The sequence below is a fragment of the Apis dorsata genome, unplaced genomic scaffold (assembly GCF_000469605.1).
Source record: "Apis dorsata unplaced genomic scaffold, Apis dorsata 1.3 scaffold_137, whole genome shotgun sequence".
Lineage (NCBI taxonomy): Eukaryota > Metazoa > Arthropoda > Insecta > Hymenoptera > Apidae > Apis > Apis dorsata.
Window position 1 is genome coordinate 146643 of NW_006263429.1, and position 14676 is coordinate 161318.

Genomic DNA, 14676 nt, shown 5'->3' on the forward strand with positions numbered 1-14676 from the left:
CGGCAGAAACACAGTCGGCACGATAAATCGATATCGATATAGAGGAATAATAGAGGGTGGAAAAACGGTGAGTAATAAACGTGTGCTATGAAAATAGGCGGAATGCGTGTCCGCATAAATTGCGGATAGCAAAGCACGCGTGAAAGATAAAGCACGCCTGGACTATTCTCTCCTTTTTTCTCTCTCTTTCTCTCCTTTTTTTTTTCACAGTCATGCAGTCACACGTTTCAACGACAATCAATCCGTGCAAAGGAGAAGAGAAAAAAAAAAAGAATGGGCAAACGAGTTTGTGAAAAGAACGACGCGTGCTACGTCGTGCAGAGTATAGAACTAAAAGTATTGGAAGTAATCGTTGGAATGAAATAATATTCATATATATGTATAGAATGATTTGACCGATATTTTGAAACGTTGAAGAACATCGGTGGAATTACATAAAAATAATCCAACGGATTCACGAGACAATTGCATCTAATTTACAACAAACAATGGCTACAAATTTACGATCGACAATATATATTTTATCTGTTACATCGAATACCACGCATCATCGTTTACGCAACAGAGTATAATAATTCATTTCAGGAAATTAAAATTTCTTCCACATGACAATGCAACTTCTTCGTATCAAAAATACATCTATAAAGTTGTTTCAAGGTAAATCTTTGATCGGCCATCATCGTTCTAGATGTCATAAATCTCATGTCACCCGATCTCACATTCATCCAAATAAGAAGAACAAACAGGCTCGAAAAAAGAGAAGAAGAAAAGGAAAGGAAAGAAAACGAAAAAAAAAAAAAAAAAAAAAAAAAAAAAAAAAAAAAAAAAAACAAAAAACAAAGCGATGATCGACAGAGGCGTGAGAGAAAGCGTGGCGAGTACGTAACGTGTGTGCAAAGAGGACGAAAACGAAATGTGTACAGAAGCGATTCTCGATAAGTTCCACGAACGATCGGCTTTTATGCTGGGAAGCGCTTGGACACGGTAGTTGGACCGTGACCGAACCAAGAGCATAATTAATTATCCGATGTGATCTTTGGCGAGTTGGTGGCAAGGAACCAGCCACCGTTCAGATTGCGCTTGGCCAGATGGTAAACAGATCTGGATCGGAGGAGAAAATTTGAGATGAATTAAACTGAAATGTGTTTCCACAAATAAATATTATTCGAATATTTTTCGTCTAATTTCTACGATTTACGTGGAAATAATGTTTATTTATTGTTCGTACGTGGATTCGTGAAATGAAATATTTATTTTCCGTTTAATCGAAATGTATATACGTCGAAGGTTTGGAAAATAATTAAAAATTGTATTTTTATTGCAAAAAAGTATATTTAAAAAATATTACGAATTATTGTAAAATAACTTTTAAAAAATTTGTTGCAGATTTTCTTTGGCATTTTATTTAATAATTTCTCTAGATCTTCCGGAATTTGCACATCTTACAAAGAAGTTAGAAACTACTTACCGAAGAATACTTTCTAAGTACTCTGTAACTTGATAATGCAAACGCATAAATTTGTGTACTATGTAAACGGAAATTTCACAGTAACAACTCGAGCTAAAACTAAACATTGTATGAAATCCAATCAGGTATACATATATTTATGTACATATAACGAAATTATTAATTATTTATTTAAATATTCTTTTTTCCAAAATTTTTTTAAAGATATGTATTTTTTTTATAAACCGATATACATCATCAAATATATTATATTAATTATCTTTCTGATGTACATTAAAGCAGGTTTTCACAAGGATTTCGAAAAATAAATCAAAACAATTCCACTCTAATAAAAAAGACAAGAAGAGAAAAGAAAACGGCGATTTATCTATCGTTGATCTGAAAGCAATCGAAAATACAATAATCCATACGAACAGTACATAACGAATAGTCGTATCGAGCTATTACGCAATAAAGGACAATGTTGGCATAGGTTTTGACCGCAGGCGAGTCTTTTAATCATATTCAATCGTATAATAATTAATATTCATTCTTGCGCGTTAATATTCAATCTTGCACAATCAGGAATCGACGAGCGATTTTCAGACAGCCGGTGTCCCGTTAAGAAATTGCATTTGTATGCTATCGAACGATCCGATCTCTTGGAGAGCTTGCTTGTGGCACGATAAATAATGTTATATGTGTACCCCCTTTTTTTTTCTTCTCTTTTCCTCCATTTCTTCTCTTCGTAACAGTAAATTCGTTTCTTTATCTTTTCCTTTCTGTCTTTTCTGTCAAGTTGGAGAAAATAGATTCTTGAAATTGATATTTAAAGGGAAAGTTTTCTTCACTTTTTTAACCAATATGTAGGATATATTGCATTCTTATTTCATATCCAAAAAGTGGGATAAACGTAGAACATCCCTCAAGTTTGATAAAATGATTAATTCAATGAAAACCTAATCTAAATTCAAAAAAGAAAATTATACAATATGAAATACTTCTGAAGTGAAAATATATATGTAATCTAACCTGATTTAATTTAATCTAAAACATATTCAAAAAGAAAAAAGTACATAATATGAAACACTTATAGTCTAATAATAAAGTGAAATTATATATATAAGTAAACTGAAACACATTCAAAAAAGAAAAAGTATATAATATGAAACATCTATGAAGTCTGACAATAAAGTGAAAATATGTATGATGTATGTAATCTAACCTGATTCAACTTAACTTGAAACAGATTCAAAAAAGGAAAAGTACATAATATGAAACACTTATAAAGTGAAATTAGTACATATATGTAAGTACTTCATTGCTAAATGTCACTATGGCCCATATCTTGAAAACAGGTACTTTCTATCTTCAATTTGTGTACGGATATATTCCATATTTTCCAATACACGTTTCATCTATTTCAATCTATTTCAAAATCTTTCCAGATCGATTTCTCGAACGTTATTATGCGATATCCAATTGTAATCCTCGACAAGAGCAAAAGCTTCTTGATGGCGCGAGAATTCTTATCGCGATCGTCATTAGCCTGATTCGAGACCTCCCACTGGCTGGCAGCTTTCTACGGGTAAACGTTATTTATTGGAGGATTAATAAGCGGCTGGCTAACCGGTGATTAGAGGCCGCCTTCTCGAGACTTTCATTATCGTAAAACGTGTCGATTGTGATTGTGCCCCCGACACCGACGAAAAAACTATCTTTACCATAGCCGTTTCTTTCTTCCATTGCTGGGATGAGCATCAACAATGATGTGGATTGATTATAAATGGAAGATTTTACATTTTTAATTTTTAATGTTACGAAGACGTAATTGGAATTTAGATAAGTGAACGTGGAACTTGAACGCCAATACGTAAAGTTGGAGTTCCAGTTCTGTAATATTTTATTTGAATCCTTCCTTTCTCTCGCGATGAAGATTATTTACAATAATGTGGATTGATCATGAATGGAAGTTTGAAAATTTTTTTACATTTTTAACGAAGACGTAATTGGAGTTTATATAATCATATAATCATATCTATTATGTAAAGTTTCGTACGTATAAAATAGAATTCCATTACATTCACAAGTATTCTTCATTCCATAAATGTCTCTTTCTTTTTAGTCGGTGATTAAGATGAAGATTAACGATGATGGAAATTTAAAGATTTATATTTAACTCTCGAGGATCAAAAAGTGATATTCATAAATACTAACCAGGTTTAATTGAACAAGGATTAATTATATTATAATTGTATAATTGAAAATGAAGTCAAAATTCGCATTTATATTAAAATTCACATTTTCCAACAGACTTGCAGACTTCAGACCCTTCTACTCTTCCACCATTCTTCAGAGCTCGAGTACAAAAGGCAATTTACTGTATGCTTCCCTGCATAAACTACGAACTACAAATAAACAAACGTCCAATTTCAAAGAAATTTTATCTCGTACACGAGTTAACCGATAACCATAACGATCGGTGGATGCGGATATTTCGTGAGATCCACTTCTCCATAAAAAGATTTGTACACGTTGAACGCGATTACCTTATCGACGTACAAGGGAAGAAACCTTTCGATAGTCCTTGCACGACAGGACGGCGAAGACCTTTGCCACAATGGCACGACGCTCCCACTCACGATTGGAAAAATCGTTTCTCCATCGATGGCCGCAATCATGCTGAACGATAACTCTGGACGACATTTTAATATTTGAAACAATTAACGAGTAATTATACGAATAATGAAGAAGTTTGTGTCTCTAGTGTCACCAGATTTTCACATTATACGTTATTATACGTTGTTCTCTTGGTGGAATGGTAAATCACTATAATTAAGAAGTCTTATGAAATAGAATTAATTCCTTGCTTTGTATTTCAAGAGATATAATTGGAACAGAGGAATTTCAATTCAGAGGGAATATTAATTTTAGGATAGGTTCTTTTCGTGGGAAATTTTGATTTTAGAATTTGTCGAATGATGATGGTGGAGAGTTCGTTATACGTGAACAAAGAAGTTATATTCTTCTAAATTTTTTCACTTTCTTTCTTCAATTAAAAAGAATAATATAGAATAATATTGAGAATATTTTGTTGCGAGAGATGAAAAATTTCTCTAAATAGATTTCAATTTTGTTGATTAATTCAAATTCATCCATGTAAGATCCTCGAGCGATTTAAAATTTTATTCCAACGCTATATATCATTCTCACTTTTAAAAATAATCCAAAACACGCTTTCACTAAATCCAAACATATCGCGTGAACGTCCACGAAGAGAACACGATCCAAATTTCTCCTCGATTCGAAGCTCAGAACCAACTTCCTGATTTCTATTATGATTTAATGGCGGACGAGAGCGATAAAACGTATTAATATTAATCACGTATCTTGTCAATCTGAACAAGATCGATTCGTGTTAGAACAATTTCGAGCATCGTATCGTTGTCGCGTAGGTTTTTTTTTTCTTTCTTCCTCTTTTCAATTTTTCTTCTCCCTCTTCTTAAGGTTTCGAAGAGAGAAAGAAGAATCAATTAACGACTCGAGAGGAGAGAGACTTTTGTATAGCGGCATCGGTGGCGAGGATGGAAGGACCAAGCTCTCGAGGACGGTAGAAATATACCTTATTCGATGGTGTCGTTCACCTTCCAGATGACCGTAAACGAAGACCGGTCCAAAACGGAGCGGAACACCGGTTCAAAGAGGTTTTCTTTTACAAGATCCTCGATTATTTCTTCCTGGATTCGAAGTGATCTAATGGAAATTGATCGATTGATATTTGTTCAATTTAGTAAGTAAATGTAGTAAAATGATTTAAATTTCACAACAATTTTGTATCGATTAAATTTAATCACTTGATATGACGTTGAATTTTAATACAGATCGTCATCCATATGTATGTAAAGAATAAAAGCTTCCAAACAATCATCAACTTTTAACGATACGAATAACGATACGAATTCAAAGAATCTTTCAAATGAATCTTTCAAACGATTCCCATATGTGAATATACATACATTGAATAACATTTTTGATTTTTGATCTCAAACAGCAATCATCTGTTAAGTTTGTACTATATATCATAAGCGATATCCATGGCATAACCATGACTGATATTTTTGTAAGAGATCAGAATTCTTTGTAAAAGAACTCTAACTACGTCAATTTCCATTTCTAATGCAGGAATTTGTGACATCCCTGATTGTATGCAACCACGTGTGGTTATGCCAACAAAAGAAATGAAATCACTAGACTATCGTTTCAACGAAATCACATGGTATGAACAAAAGAAACTAGACGATCTTCCAACGAAGATAAACAAAAATAACTAGAAACAGATACTACGATTATACGTAATCACAAACAATAAAATCTAACTGGCATTTCCAATGCAAAAATTCATATTACTCTAATTATAGATAACTATACACAATCAGAGATGCCTAGCAAAATAGTTTGAACAGCGTTGTAATTAACGAAATCATGGTTTGATCAAAAGAAACTAGGTCATCTTCCAATAAAGATAAACAAAAATCACTGAAACATCACGAAAGGCGATTAACTTTTTATTCCTACTTTATTAATCGCAATGCAAGAATTATGATACTCCTAACTGTAAGTAACCACAGATGTTAAGAAAATAGATAAAACAGTATCAATTTATAATTTCAACGAAATATATGATTTGATCAAAAAAAAAACTAGACAATTTTTATCTTTATAGACAAACGAGAATAAAGAAAAGACAGAACTTGGAACAGGCGGCGATTAATCCATTACCACTTTATTAACCGCGATCACGTCAATTCTTCGAGCAACAATACATTTAACACGCGTTTTACGTTTAATCGTACGATTGCTCAATCATTCTCGCCGCGTCGAGAGAAAGAGAATTAATTCAACGGGAGATTTATGGACGAACGCGGAAGATAAAGTTACCTTTGATCAGATTATATTTTATTGCGTACTGCGGAGGTGTGGAGAAGGGTTGCAAGCATGGCTATAAAATTAGAATAACGCGTGTAAGGAACAACGCTCGACAATAATGTGAATGTACATTGACCGTCACGTCTGCTGGGAAATACATGTTTCGATTTTAAAACTACTGCGTTGGGATAATGAAGAGAGTGGAAATAGTTTGTAACAGTTAAGTAAATTAGCTTTTAATCGAGTAAATAATATTAAAATATTAGGAAAAGTTTTGTTTATCTATAATATTAGGAGGTTATCGAAAATATCTGCGTTATTTTTATACATAATTCAAAAGTAGACTTGAAAAAGTGGTAAATTGTTAGATAGAAAAGTATTCTAAAAGAAAAAAAGAATTATTCCATACTTCGAATACAAAATTTACAGGTTTTGAAACGTACATCAAAATAATAGATTTATTTCCAATTCCAATAATATAACAATATAAACTTACATATAATAATTCAATAATCTCCGATAATAAAATTGGAAACGTAGATACGAGTGAAATCAGCAACCAGAATTTTTCGAGTGAAAATTCTTCTCGACGAAAAGTGAAAAAGTATCTACGACAAACTTTTACGATCTCACGCGTATCATCGCCGACTTTCTACAACAAAAGTTACTTAACCTAACTTAACAAGCGTAGCTCGCTATTATCCATCGAGTATCCTACTATCATCGAATGAAAAATAAGAAAAAAGTTAAAAGAAGGTGGCGCTCTAAAACATAAACGTAACCTGATCCGCGACTTGAAGTAGGATCGAATCGAATCGAAAGTGACTTTTCTATTTGACGAGAGCACTTGTACATGTGCCAGGACCTCTCTCGTTCGCCTGTTCCGCCAATCTGCCTAATTATACGTTGCATTACACGTTACATGCGTTCGCGTGCACGCCTATAAGGATAAAAGCGACTTTCTCACGAACTTACCTTTCCTGTCGGCTCGAATATCCTTTTCCTACAGTTCGTTATCTCGAAGAAGACGAAAGCTCGTCGATCAAATTAAATTCTCATCGTGAGAAGAATTGATTTCGTTAGAATTGGAATTGGAAAAATATAACGCATGTTTACAGGAGCGTATACATTGCTCATAATAAATTTCTCATTTGTTATTTTATTCGATCAAATTAAACGTCAAGGATCGAGAAAAGAAATGATTTGAAATTTAAATTGGAAAAATATAGTATTTATAAAATGTATAAGAGTATTACTAAATTTTCGGTTTAAATTTGTCAGTTTGAAAATCATTTTTGGATTGCTGAAAATTCGAAAATTATAGATATTTTTTTTTTATAAAAATTTAAAGAATTATTCAAAAGATTTAAAAGATTTTGTTTAATATTATAATATAACCTACTTGTATTTAAATTTTAATAAAAAAAATTCGAAAAAAAGATAAAATAAGATATACAATCGAGAAAAAAATTAAAATTTCATCGAATTCTTTTCCTTATCATATTATATCTGTTTATTTTTATTAGTATCTTGCTATACTAATTTTTAACGAAAATTTTATCTGCATTCGTGCAACGTATCTCGATATTTCGACACAAGTCGATAAATTAAAATATAAAATTAATCATAATTTATGGAAATAGATATAAGTAAGCGATCACAGTACAACGTTATATTCCGTTATGCTCGTAGTGGTAAATCTCGATTGAATCGAAAGAAAAGTGATCCTGTGGAATCTGAACACGTGCAGGTACCATGTGCACGGAGTGCGTTCGATGCGAATAGCGATGCGCCAATTTTTTTTTTATTAAATTGCAAATTACCCTGAAGTCGCATAAATCTTTTCTTTTCGAAAAATTCGAAGAAGCGAACCGTGCCTTGAAGATAACGTGTTTAATTAATCTACGAAAGATTAAGCATAAATCAACGTGAAGTTTTATTCGACATTTTCTAAATGAAGAAAATTCAAAAAAAAATCGTTACATGTATCATTAAATTAATCGTTAATCGTTAAATTATTTAGAAATTCCATAGAAATCTTCTTTCGATTCTTCAAATTTTCATTCTTCGTATCGGTCGTATTTATACGCGTGTAATGCGTTGCATTAGATCAGTTGAGATAAAAGAGAAGTTGAGATATCGCTTGACGGTAACAGTTAACAGAGAAAGAATTTTCTCCAGATGTTATCTCCACGACTTCGCGATGGGGAGTGTGTGTTGATTTGATTGAATGGCCAAGAAACGTTTCTTAATCGCGTCTGTATGTTAGAGACGTGATCTAACCTAAAAGATACATTTTCGGTGATGTGAAAATCGACCAATTCGAAGTTTGTAACTTGTAATTTATGTTTCACGCGATCGAATGGATATATATATAAATTATGCGGTTCTGCCAGGCATATTATTATATCGCATAGATATAATAATATCGTTGTCAATGTACGGTAAATATTAATCCATATTGCATCAGTCGATCAATGTAAACATCGTATAATAAACGCGTCCAAGTATGAAATACCGTTGCATATTATTATTATAAATCCTCATAAATAGAAAGGATATATAAACCGTTTCAAAACAGAGAAAATAGACATTTTTCTCTTCGAAAATTTTTTTAAGTTGAGTTATTGGCAAGAAACAATTATAGAATATATATATTTGTTAGATTTCTAGAGTTATATATTTGAAAGGGAGAAAAAACTTGGTGGAAGAAGGATGACACGGATAATCGATAGGATGGAACGCGTGACAAGTGAAACGAACCTTTACACCCGAAACAATAGATCGTTCTAAAATACGGGCGTGATCTCATAGAACGAGGCATCCATTTTGGCGGATGCTTATTACACTCTCACGGATTTGTGCGGTCGTCGAAGGCGAGGATAATGGACGCGGTGCCCGCAGCGTTCCTTTGACTCGGCAAGAATTTAACTCAAAACGTTACACTCGTCGATGTACACACCTATTTTCTGCATTCTAACGTTCCAGACGATCGTCCTCGTGCATCTGCATACGCTACAGCCACGCGTCACCGCGATCTCAAATCGGCCGCTATTTACCAACCGTATTTAACGTATTTTTTATTTTGATATTTATCGTGACGCGATGCCATTCTAATACACGATATGTTCTGTCCATAACCGAACATTGTTAATTTTTAGAAACGAGTTAAGTGATTTCGTTTTTTACGCGAGGTGATTATATTCGCTTTAATTTAATTGTTAATAAAGATAACTTCGTTAATTCTGAAACCGGTATTCGGATAATTGAAGCCTGCTGAACGGATATTAAACGGAAATTTAGAAAATTCGTAAGGATTTGTCAATGATTGAAATGATACAATGTGGAATAGAATTTCACAATATAATTGAAATATAAATGAATTTAATACTATGTAATATATTATTGCATATTATACAAAATGAAATATTCTTTTTAGCATATTTACACTTCTTTATTAATGATTTAACGAATAATAGCTTGTTCACTTCACTCACTTGAATATAATGAAATCTAATCAATTTAATAAATGTCCTCGAATAATTTTAGACAAAAAGCTAACCTCTTTTTTATAACTTTCAACTCGTAGATGAATCAAACTAAGTATATATATTAAAAAATAAAAATCTAAATAATATATAACGATATAATAAAGAAAATTTGTTTTTTAAGAATTTTTTGCAGTTCCTAGTACATTTACACTTTTCGATGCTTTAACGTATAATAGCTTGTTCACAGAGATTAGTCACTTACAAATATCCGAATAATTTTAGACAAAAACCTAACCTCTTTTTTAAAATTCAACTTATAAATGAATTTAAATAATATTTAATATATAATATTACTGTACTGTATTAATATACTGTATAAATCTACTACAAATAAATCTAAACGAAATTTGTTTTCTAAATTTTCACAGCATTTTTTTAGCATATATTTACACTTTTCTAGAGATCGATCAATTCGCATACAACGAATATAAATATCGCATATAATTTAATAAATATCCTCAAGTAATTTTAAACAAAAATCTTTACCTTTTAACTTTTTATAACTTTCGTAATTGAATCTAAGTTATCGTACATACATCTAAATATTTCTCTATCGATGCTCTAACGAATAACATAGGTTCTTGTTTGTCAGTGGTTGGTCAATTCGCGTATATAATGAATACTAATTTAATAAATATTCACGAATAAATAATTTTATAGAATTTCGCAATTTTCTTCGAAGGCAGAAACCTTTACCTCTTTCTACCAGCCCAACAACGGCGAGTCGTTAATTGCACGGAAAGGACATTAAATATACAAGTTTCTTCGATCATTTTCTATGATTCATAGAAACCCTGGAGGTTGGACAATAGATAAATCCGGTTACGTCCATCGGCTGCGCTCTTTCAGCCGCAAATTGCGGCATGAAATCTCTCGTGCGCAGTCATGCACTTCTTTGAAAATAGTTTCTCCGATTAATCGGTTTGCCATCGAGTCGAATGTAACGGAAAGGTTATGGCTGTTTTATTAAGAAACAACAAGGGAGAGAGGGAGGGAGGGGACCGATCAGAGACAGTGGAACATAACGAACAAAAAAAAAACTCGAGTCGGGAAGAATTCGCTTTCTAAACTATCTTTGCAAAAACTGTTTATGTATCAGACTACACATTCTATTTTCCATATGTTCTTACCCTGCTATATCATCAATTTTATTACATGTAAGGACAAAAGCGTGTTTCAAAAGTTCAATTTTCTTATTTTAATGATGAAAAAAAGACGAGGCATAGGATTATAAGGGTTTGGGAATATTTTAACGTTACATTTTTTATTTTTTATTTTTTTTCTATACAATGAATATGTTTTTTCCTTTTTTCTTGGCAAATGAATTTATATTTTTATGAGTGTATTTTCTCATTTATCGAGAAATAATTTTCCTTTAAAACATTCTAATAATCAGAATCTTATACAATTTATATTCATATTTATGAATCACCAATGATTATGATCTATGATTTAAGTTGCCGCGTTCTCTCAAAGGAATTTTTGGAATATTATCATGTACTAAATCACCATTTAAAAGACAGAGACTTTGACATTCTGCTAATGAAGAATTCTATTTTCCATTTTTTATTGTACCGTCAGAAAGAAAACAGATTCATTGAAAAATCATGGACAATCGATAATCGGCCATAATCACTTTAAATAATTGCGGATTGGAGCGTGTGTCGTTAATCGTCGGTTAATTGAAATGAAACGCAATTTTCAGAAAAGACGTGTGCGATCCACGCACGTTTTTTTTATAAACCCCAAGAATCGAAAGAGAGAAATGAGTTTTTCGACGTTTCTCGATGACATTTTACAACGCGTATGGGGACGCGTAATAATTTCCTCCTTTCGTAATCGGTGACAAGATGGCTCGTGTCTCCTCACGCCTTCTTTATTTCCTTTTCGATGCAACCGATGGGCACGTCGCTTTTATGATTCAACCGCACGCCCGTTTTGCAAGTATTGGGACGTTGGCTAACGAGGTAAGTTAACCGATGGCCAATTAGTTTCGAAGAACAACTGGCTTCGATGGAAGTCGAGAAAAGCCAAGGAGAACAATAATCCTGTAATTGAGTAAATAATTGATTCTCGATCAATATGGAGCGTTAATTTCGAAAATTTAATTTTTTATCCGATTTCTTTATTCGAATAATTCGAATTTTATTTAGAAATTTTTAAATAAATGACTTCTTACCAGTTATTTCTTCACTGTACTGGTTTTTTTATTTGTCATATATATCCGTTAAACCTTCATTTTTGATAATAAGAAAATTTATATGTCGCCTCCTTTTCTTTCTGGAATCAAGGAAAAGAAAGTAAGATTTTGAATTCTTTCATTTTTAAATTTATAGTTATAACAAGATGTAATATATTTATTCTTCTAATCTAATGTTTCTAAAATTTTCATTAAAGTAACAATTATATGAAAAGAAGAGTAAAATGCACTGCTATTTAAGAAATGTTGTATGCATATAAAATGTGAAATAATTCTTTCTAACCTCTTCAGGAACAGTTGTCAAGACATCAAAAACAAGGATACTCTCAAAATACTGTCAAGTAAAATAAAATATTATTAATGAGTTTTTAATTATGTTGTTAATTGTATTGTTTTTAATCATTAAAAGAGTTCAACAGATTTTAATCTCTTTGTAATCAATATGAACACACACGTTACGTCAATAATAAAATATGCGAGGATTGAAATTGGCCGATACGAGAAATGAATCTGTTCTCTTGTTACACGAGAATCACTTGGAATGAATAAAACATTGGGAAAGAAGTAGTTTTCTCGGCGAACGAGCCCTGTTTTCCGCACGGATAGCCGTAAAACGCGAAAATGCAAATTCGCGCTACCTAAACACCGGCCATTTTGTTGCAAATTTGCTCACGGTGTGGGCTGACGCGGTGCGGTTACGGAGAAATTCGCTTGGAACACGTCACGGTGCTCGAACCAGCCTTTCGACATCGCTATTCGTCCGTTACAGGTGTAACCGTTCGCTCCTTCTGATGCAACCAACTCTGATGTATTGTTTCCATCACGGCCAAGATGATTCCGAGTCGCTACTGTCGCTGATCGCTCATCGAGAAAAAAAGATCGAACTCGAGGTGAACTAGGTAATCGGATTAGAATAGAGATACCGAGATTTGTTTTCCTTGGAAAAGTAATTTCTCAAGAATGTGATGATAGGTTGTATTTAGAAAAATTTTATGCGAAACGAGAGAATTTCGTATTTTTAATAAGACAAAAAATAGAAATGCTTTATTTAAAATGCATGAACAGAAAAGTTTCACATAAATTAGGATAAAGTTTAAAACTACATATATATATATATAAAATAATATTTATAATATATATTCGTAATTGTTATAATTGTTATTTGCTTCGAATAATAAATTATCGAAGCAACTTTATAACTTAACCTTTAAAATTTTTTCAATCATCTTTTCAATCATTTATTGCACGTATAAACAAAAATTAATAATACGTTAGAGTTCATTTTAAATATATAACGATGAAAAAAAAGAAAAAAATAATCAAAAAGTTATCGGTGAAACAACATAAATATTGCCGTATATATTCTTATCGATCTACCGTGATGTCAAAAAAAGAAAGAAAAGAGGACACCGAGTCGAGGTTTCCAGAGGAAGAGAAGTAGTGTTTGTAAACTTTTTCAACGAATAATGAATTTTTTATCCGTGTACGGTATACGAGGATGAATATGCATGAGCATTAAGTATAACGGTTGCAATCATCGACTTATGCCAGACCAAAATAACGCGGGTCGTTAATTTATCTCATGGCCCTTGTACGTATACATGTACACACGATAATTTGTAGCAAGCAATATTTGATCCGCGAGCATCGTAAGTAAGCTTGAAATCGTAAGTAAGCTTTGAAGGCAACAGGCTTTATCAAACGTCACGACCGACTCGGTAGATCGACCAGCCTTTCACTCGAACTCGAAAATTCTTTAGAAACAACGGTACACCTGATAATCTGAGTTCCTGATCCAATATTATTCACTTGGCAATGTCTTTCGATTCTCAGCCTTTTTTTTTTCCTCGATATCGTGGATGGTATCGAAGAGCAACGCGCACTCCCGTGAAATTCGGAAAGAAAACGAAGAAACGAAGAAAGTTGCGCAGCGACGTGAGTACATTGTAGCAAAGTCGTTCGTTTTGCTTACTATATTTCGTTTCAGGAACAAAGCGATTCGTTTTACAAAGGAAATTATCAAACTTCATTGATCACACACACACGTCATACACGTTATCCTCAAAGTTGAAAAAGTTGGAAATTTGAAGTTGTTTGTCAACTTCTCTACTTTGGCACTCTGATTTCCAGTTTCTTTCTATAAGAGAAATCTTGAACTCCTTTTAAAGAAGTTTTCAGTCAGCAAAGAAGAAAAACTGTGTTAGAACGTTCTTTTCACCGAGCTAATTCTCGATATTTTGATGACGATTCAAGAGTATCTGAAGTATTCTGAACGTCATTTCACTAAGATTGTTCAAGGCACTTTCTTGAAAAAAAACTTTGAACGTGATCGAGAGTTAGGTTAGGATTTTCGAACTTCGAAAGATCGGTGAAACGAAGAAAATAATTTTTACCCGATATTGTGCACGCGCTTACACAGATACTAATCTAAATATATAATCGGAAATGAGCGTGTCGACGATCTCGTGAGGTCAAGACTGCCCCTCTTTCCACGGGACGGGACCTTGGCGAACGTCCAGCCTCGTGCATAGCTAAACTAACCTCGCCCAACC

The 14676-nt window shown here is 32.8% G+C and overlaps 2 long non-coding RNA genes across 2 annotated transcripts in view; one reads left to right on the forward strand and one right to left on the reverse strand.

The window, feature by feature from the left end:
* Positions 1 to 245, reverse strand: part of LOC116185255 — an 11431-nt gene extending 11186 nt beyond the window's left edge. The window contains exon 1 of the long non-coding RNA XR_004150056.1: positions 67 to 245. This is a non-coding gene — a long non-coding RNA (uncharacterized LOC116185255). The remainder of the gene's footprint in view (positions 1 to 66) is intronic.
* A 1079-nt stretch (positions 246 to 1324) lies between these two features.
* On the forward strand, positions 1325 to 4503 carry LOC102677202. Its single transcript, XR_421328.2, has 5 exons — positions 1325 to 1593; positions 1751 to 2756; positions 2896 to 3035; positions 3177 to 3506; positions 3573 to 4503. It is a non-coding gene; the product is annotated as an uncharacterized LOC102677202 (long non-coding RNA).
* The last annotated feature ends 10173 nt before the right edge of the window (positions 4504 to 14676 follow it).